Here is a 6,564-nt window from a genome sequence, read left to right on the forward strand (position 1 = left end):
CTTCCTGGTTAAAGTAACTTGTATTTAAGTTAATTTTACTTGGTAAGTATTAGTAGCTCCAACACATGGTTACCTACTCCTGAGAACTTGTAATTTTAAGGGCAATTTGTTTGTGTGCTTTTTTTTCAACTAAGCAGAACTAATCAGATTTTACAGTGTAGGAACTCTCTGTGACCCATAGTTCAGGAGTCCACAACTAAATTTGTTCAAGGGCAGGAGTTATTTCCAGTAGACACCATTAGGGGCAGATGCTCTTCTAAAAATAGTTCAAGTATTGTTGTATCTTAATTCATCAAAATTTAAAATTTGTTTTCGAGAGGAGCCAGTTGAGGTGGCTCAGGCATCTGGTCAGGAGACCTTCTGGACACTCCCCCTGGTTAAGTTTTCCAGGCACATCAAACTGGGAGGGGGCCAAGAGAAGACCCATGACATGCTGGGGACTATATCTCAGCTGGCCTTGGGAGTCCCCCAGAGGAGCTGGCCCAAGTGGCTGGGGACAGGGAAGTCTGGACCTCTGTTAGATTGCTGCCCCCGCCACCCGACTCTGGATAAGCAGCTGAAAATTGATGAATGGATGGACTTTTTTCCCCATCTAAACTGTTTTGTTTGAAGTTTAGTTGTGTTTGCAGAATGTAAACAATTATTGATATTTGGGAAAGGTCTGGCGGGCCGGATGTGATCCGTGGGCCGCCAGTTGAGGTTCACTGCCATAGTCCATAACTGGACTTTAACTAATATTTGCCTTGTTGGTTTCCTTTTTTTTATACCTTCATCATAACAACAAGATTCCTCCATGTGTTCATGACTCAGACGTTAATGCATCTAAATTAAATACATTAGAGACATTCTTCACATAAATGTTTACTCTCCTTGTAGACAAATCAGGTTCGGCCCCTTTTTAATAACTTGGCATCCATACCCTACTGATCATCTTTCACCAGTTTCATCGTGGAGACAATGAGGAAATCTGGCCACCACTTAAGGATTTGGTGTCAAATCAGATTTGTAAAATTGTTGCTTGCTGCTGATACCCAAGTTGCTGATGGCTCAAAAAAAATAAATAAATTGGCTGGCCATGGGTAACAGGATTGCAAAGACTTGCCTTCCTTTTGGCAGATATCACCACCACCTTGAATATGCACTTCTTTGTCCAAAAGCTTTGCCAACATCTTCAGGACCAGGTTCCTAAATAAACTGAAGAAAGCATTTAGAGTCTACTATATTAATTGAGTAAAACTGAGGCATAATCGGTCATGTGTAGAGCAGCATTGTTATGTTGCCATGGTCGTTTAGGACTTTCTCTCCTTGTCTTCAACCAGATCTGGACTTTTCTTCATGTGAGAGAATGGCCCAACATAGCTCCCAGACATAGGATGGGATGTGTCATAAACAGACAAACTGTGTTTTTACTTAATGACTCCCACCTTGTATGACATTGTATGTCATTTGCAACACATTACTATACCAGTAACCTTCATACTGCGGTTTAACGTCCTTCATTCCTAGTTCATATAAAAACCAGGAGCCGAGGGCATTTGTAATGGAACACACCTCAGTTATTCACATCTTTGTGCCACATAATGGCTAAAAATTGGTTTAGACATATGGTTGTTTAGACCAAGGACAGAGCCTTGCAGAAAGCTCTAACTTATCTGCATATACTGATGATTTCTGTGTGAAACGGACATGAGCAAGCAGTAATATCTGTAGATGGTTTATTCAGTTTTATCCCAGTAGATGGCTCTCTTTAGTAAACAATGAGATTTTTATGAGCAGAACAGTTTTCATTCCTCCACACCATCAGTCACTTTAACAACTCAACTTCTGGGACGTTTTAAAGTGAATATTTGGCTAAGTAATTAATGTCAAATCTGCAAGTAAACCAAAACGTCAAAGCAAAATAAATATTGTTTAAAAGAAAGGGGAGTCTAACTCCCTGACAAATGTGATATCTAAAGAGATAATTAAACTCACCTCGAGCCAATCTTTTTAGCTTTTATTCTCTCCCTTGTGAGTGACCAGCTGGGCACAAAAACTGTTCACCCTCACAAGCCGTTGACACTCATCATGTGGTCTTCTTGTTGGAGAGAAACTGTTCATTCACCAAGAGAGAGCTTGACCAGAGTCGCTGACTTAATATTACTAAAAGGTTTAGAGTTGTGTAAGGTGTTGGGGATGATCTAAAGAAACTTTAGTGCAAGCCAATTGCTTGAAGTTGAAGGCCAGCGTAAACAGCTGCCCTCTAGTGGCTCATTCCAGTTCAGGTTTTAGGTGTGCACAATCCTGGTTCTGGAGATCCCCTATCTCCTGTTTCCCTGCTCCAACACACCTGATTTAATGGCTTAATTGCCTGTTGAGTAGCTCATCAAGTTCTGTAGAAGTCTGTTAATCACCACCGATTCAAACGTGCCGAAACACGGAAACAACTAAAACATGCTGGATAGGGGCTCTCCAGGACCAAGGTTGGGTACACCTGATGTAAACAAATGTTGTATATCATTGTTAAAAAATTAAAATATGCTTCAACAATGAAAGAAGGCAGAAATGCATGCTGGTCTATGTACATGTCTTTAGTAACAACATCCATCATTTTGTACTCCAGGATGTCAACTACTTACGTTTGCCTCAGTTTGACATGCTTTTTTCTTAAAACATGGTATAGATGTTATGCTTTTTCAGACTGCAATGCTGCATGAAGTAACAACCTCTTGTTTCGTTGATTTTTCAGAAAACGATTAAAATGAAAGATGGAGCACCACTCATCATGTCCCAGAATGTACCACAAACCCTGCTCTGGTCTTCATCCGCAACTACAAATGTTTGCTATAGATAGGATCTTTCATCTAGGTTAAAATGACCACCTATTCATCATCACACCAGGCTGAATTTGTGCAAATTGTGGCTAAGTAAAATATTGAGTGAAGACGCTGTGACAAAATAAACCTGCTTCTAAATCGAAAATGTTGAAGGCAGGGTCTTTTGTGGGCTTCACAGAAAAAGGTCTGGGCTCTGCAGTCAGAGTTCCTGGAACAATCGGCATCAGTGCTAAAGGTCTCTGCCCAGGGCAAGCTCTATTGATCTGAACCTCTATTAAGGCAGAAAGAAAAGACAGAGATGAAAACATAGAGGCAGGCTTTCTGAGACAGGAAGCATCCTTCATTATGTGTGCATGGGATCAGACGAACATCTGGAGCTGAGATACATGAATACATGCATGTGCCTGTGTAGGTGTCAGGGACATTTTTGGTTTACAATTACACCCATTCACACTTTTCAAAATCACTCCACCATCTTCTGCATCACTGAACAAGCAATCCGGAGTTTTCCCTCTTTCAGAAATTATGCATGACCTTTTAGAAATCAGTGATCGTCTTACCCTGTACTGTGATGTAATGTAGGTAGAATGTAAAGATGTTTGCTAAGCCCACGCTCTTGCAATTTGAATTTAGCACCACTCAAATTTGCAGTTACAAAGGAGAAAATTACTTCATTGCTATGTCGATACCTGGGTTTTTCTCTCTGAAATCACATGAATGAGTCATATCTGATTCAGCTTTAACAGCCTACTTCAGAGGCTGCATGCTTTCATCGCTGCTGCAGTCTGACATGTTTAGAGCATCACGTGCAACCATAACACTGGCGGTTTTGCTTTGGGTAGTTAAGAGGTTTGCTTTTGTGGAAAATATTAAAGTAATAGGCTGAGAGCAACCTTTGAATACTTTTGAACTCACTGTCCATCAGCTGTTACTCAAACTCAGGACTGAACAGAAAAGTGACAAATCGTATTGATGATTCTCTCTGAATGCTGGTTAGTAAATCTCAGAAGAAGGAAACCCCTGAAGGAAAAAGTGAGAAGAAGGTTTTGAGGAAAAACAGTAGAACTAGACAATCCATTCTTGAACCAATAACACGGTTGTTCAACACATCTTTCAGGGATGATTAATTTGTTCTACCTATTTGAAATATACAATGTAATAATATAGCCACTGAAAAGTAAAAACTAACAAGGTATGTGTGAATGCTTTGTACTCTTATTGTGAAAAATCGAAGGAAGTCCCGTGATTTCTCCTGTGGAAGTAGCCAAAAAGATTTCTACATCCATCCATCTTCTTCCGCTTGTGCAGGGTCGGGTCACGGGGGGCACCAGCCTAAGCAGAGAAGCCCAGACTTCCCTCTCCCCAGCCACTTGGGCCAGCACTTCTAGGGGAATCCCAAGGCGTTCCCTGGCCAGCTGAGAAGCATAGTCCCTCCAGCATGTCCTGGGTCTTTCTTTAGGTCTCCTCCCAGTTGAGCGTGTCTGGAAAACCTCACCAGGGAGGCGATGCTCGAGCCACCTCAAACGGGTCCTCTCGATGTGGAGGGGCAGCGGGTCTACTCTAAGCACCTTCTGGGTGGCTGAGCTTCTCACCCCATCTCTAAGCGAAAGCCCAGACACCCAGTGGAAAAAACTCATTTTGGCCGCTTGAATCCACAATCTCATTCTCTTGGTCACTATTCGAAGCTCATGACCATAGGCGAGGGTAGGACCGTAGATCGACAGGTACAACACCCACATCACTGCAGACGCAGCACCAATTTGCCTACTTATCTTGTGCTCCATATTTCCCTCACTCATGAACAACACCCTGAGATACAAACTCCTCCACTTGGGGCACGACATCATCCCTGACCCAGAGAAATCATTCTCCCCCCCCCCCCCCCCCCCCACACACACACACACACACACACACACACACCCCTCGACCCTGCATAGGCAAGTGGGTATAGAAAATTAATGGATGGACTGCCTAGCTTCACAACCTCAGCACAGACAAAATTGTGGGGACCCCTTTAGAGAGTTACGGGCCCCATTTGGGAACCACTGACCTAAAATACACAAATTGACAGCTTATATGATATGACACAATAAGCATATCTGCATGTCACCATTTACAGTTTAACTCACACTTGCATGCACACTTGTCTTTTTCTGCAAAAGCAAGGAAAACACAATGAATGTGTTTCATCACTAAACTGTGCTACTGCACACATTTCATAACTCCTGGCACTTTGATTAATTCAATCTTCTGTCGATGTGGAATGGATTTTAAAAGGTCAAGCTTGTCGCACCTAACTTCATTAGTCAGATATCTTCATTTAACATAATTCTATCCTTATCTTGCCCACTTCATGACTGAATGTGTCTGATCTGCACAAGACTGATGGATAAAGCCCTCTCCACATGACTAATGAAACGAGGTTGAGGTGAACACTTTTATGTTGTGTGTGATATCTCCATTTGCATTCATGATTATAATTACCATCCCTCTTGGTTTAGTAATATTAAAGTGTCTTTTTCCTAGCTTGTGAGTATCTGAAGCAAAAAAGAGGAACAAATAAAGCAGTTAAAAAGTAATTCCTGGAGATGGTGGGGATTATTGATTGATTGATTTCCTTTAACTCAGACCCAGGGGGATCCATATACAAGAAACACAACAACACATGATAAACAACACAACAACTACAAAACACACAATAAAAATAACAATAAAACACAATACACATTAACATGCTTAATGTCCAACATGCACACAATTCCGCCAGTGATTCCACAACTTTGATGTAAATCTGACAGTACTGTGGACAGGGTTGGCCTCAAGACAGCAGTGCAGGTTGGCACCCCAACACTGACAAACATGTGACTCGCACTGGAGCTCCTTGAGTATTTCAGCAATATTCTTATGCTGTCATTATAAGCCACCGTTAGTTTTTCAATACTACTTTTCTTATATCTACACCACAGGTGGGCAGTATACATTGATGTACAGTATGCTTTAAAAAGTAAAATCTTCACTGGTATGGAGCACATACCCAACTTTCTCCCAAGTATATTTGCCTGAGCGTACAGCTTCCTCTGCTGTCGTATAACATCCTTGTCATCATATAAGTCATCAATAACATGGCCTAAATAAGTGACCTCACTGCACACATCAAGAGCAACGTTTGTCAAGTAGAATTCAGGAAATGTTAGCCTCTTGTCTTCTCTTCTTCTGAATATCAGGATCTTGATTTTTTTGCATTATATTTTATATCAAAGTTTGCACCGTACTCACTGCATATTCTCAGGAGTTGTTGGAGACCAGCGCTATATGGGCCAAAGATGACCAAATCGTCGGCATACATGAGGTGATTGACTAATAAGTCACCAATCCTACATCCTGTATCACTCACATTTATTGTCAGAGACAGATCATTTACATACATATTAAATAGGAAAGGAGATAAAATTCCACCCTGATGAACCCCACTGGTCACTCGGAATTGTCACGATTTGAGGATGTTAGGACCCAAAATGCAGATATCCAGGATGACCCGAGGCAGGGATGAAGATTAAGAAAAATCCTTTATTTTAGGATGAACCAAAAAACAAAAATAAATCCAAAAAGGCTGGAAGCCAAAAGTCCAAAAATCCAGAAAATGAACTAGAGATCCAAAAACACTAGAGACACGAGAAGACTGAGATCCAAACACTAGAGACACGAGAAGACTGACAGAATACATCACAATGGACTGACAACAACACTG

Source organism: Nothobranchius furzeri, chromosome 7 (assembly GCF_043380555.1).
Source record: "Nothobranchius furzeri strain GRZ-AD chromosome 7, NfurGRZ-RIMD1, whole genome shotgun sequence".
Lineage (NCBI taxonomy): Eukaryota > Metazoa > Chordata > Actinopteri > Cyprinodontiformes > Nothobranchiidae > Nothobranchius > Nothobranchius furzeri.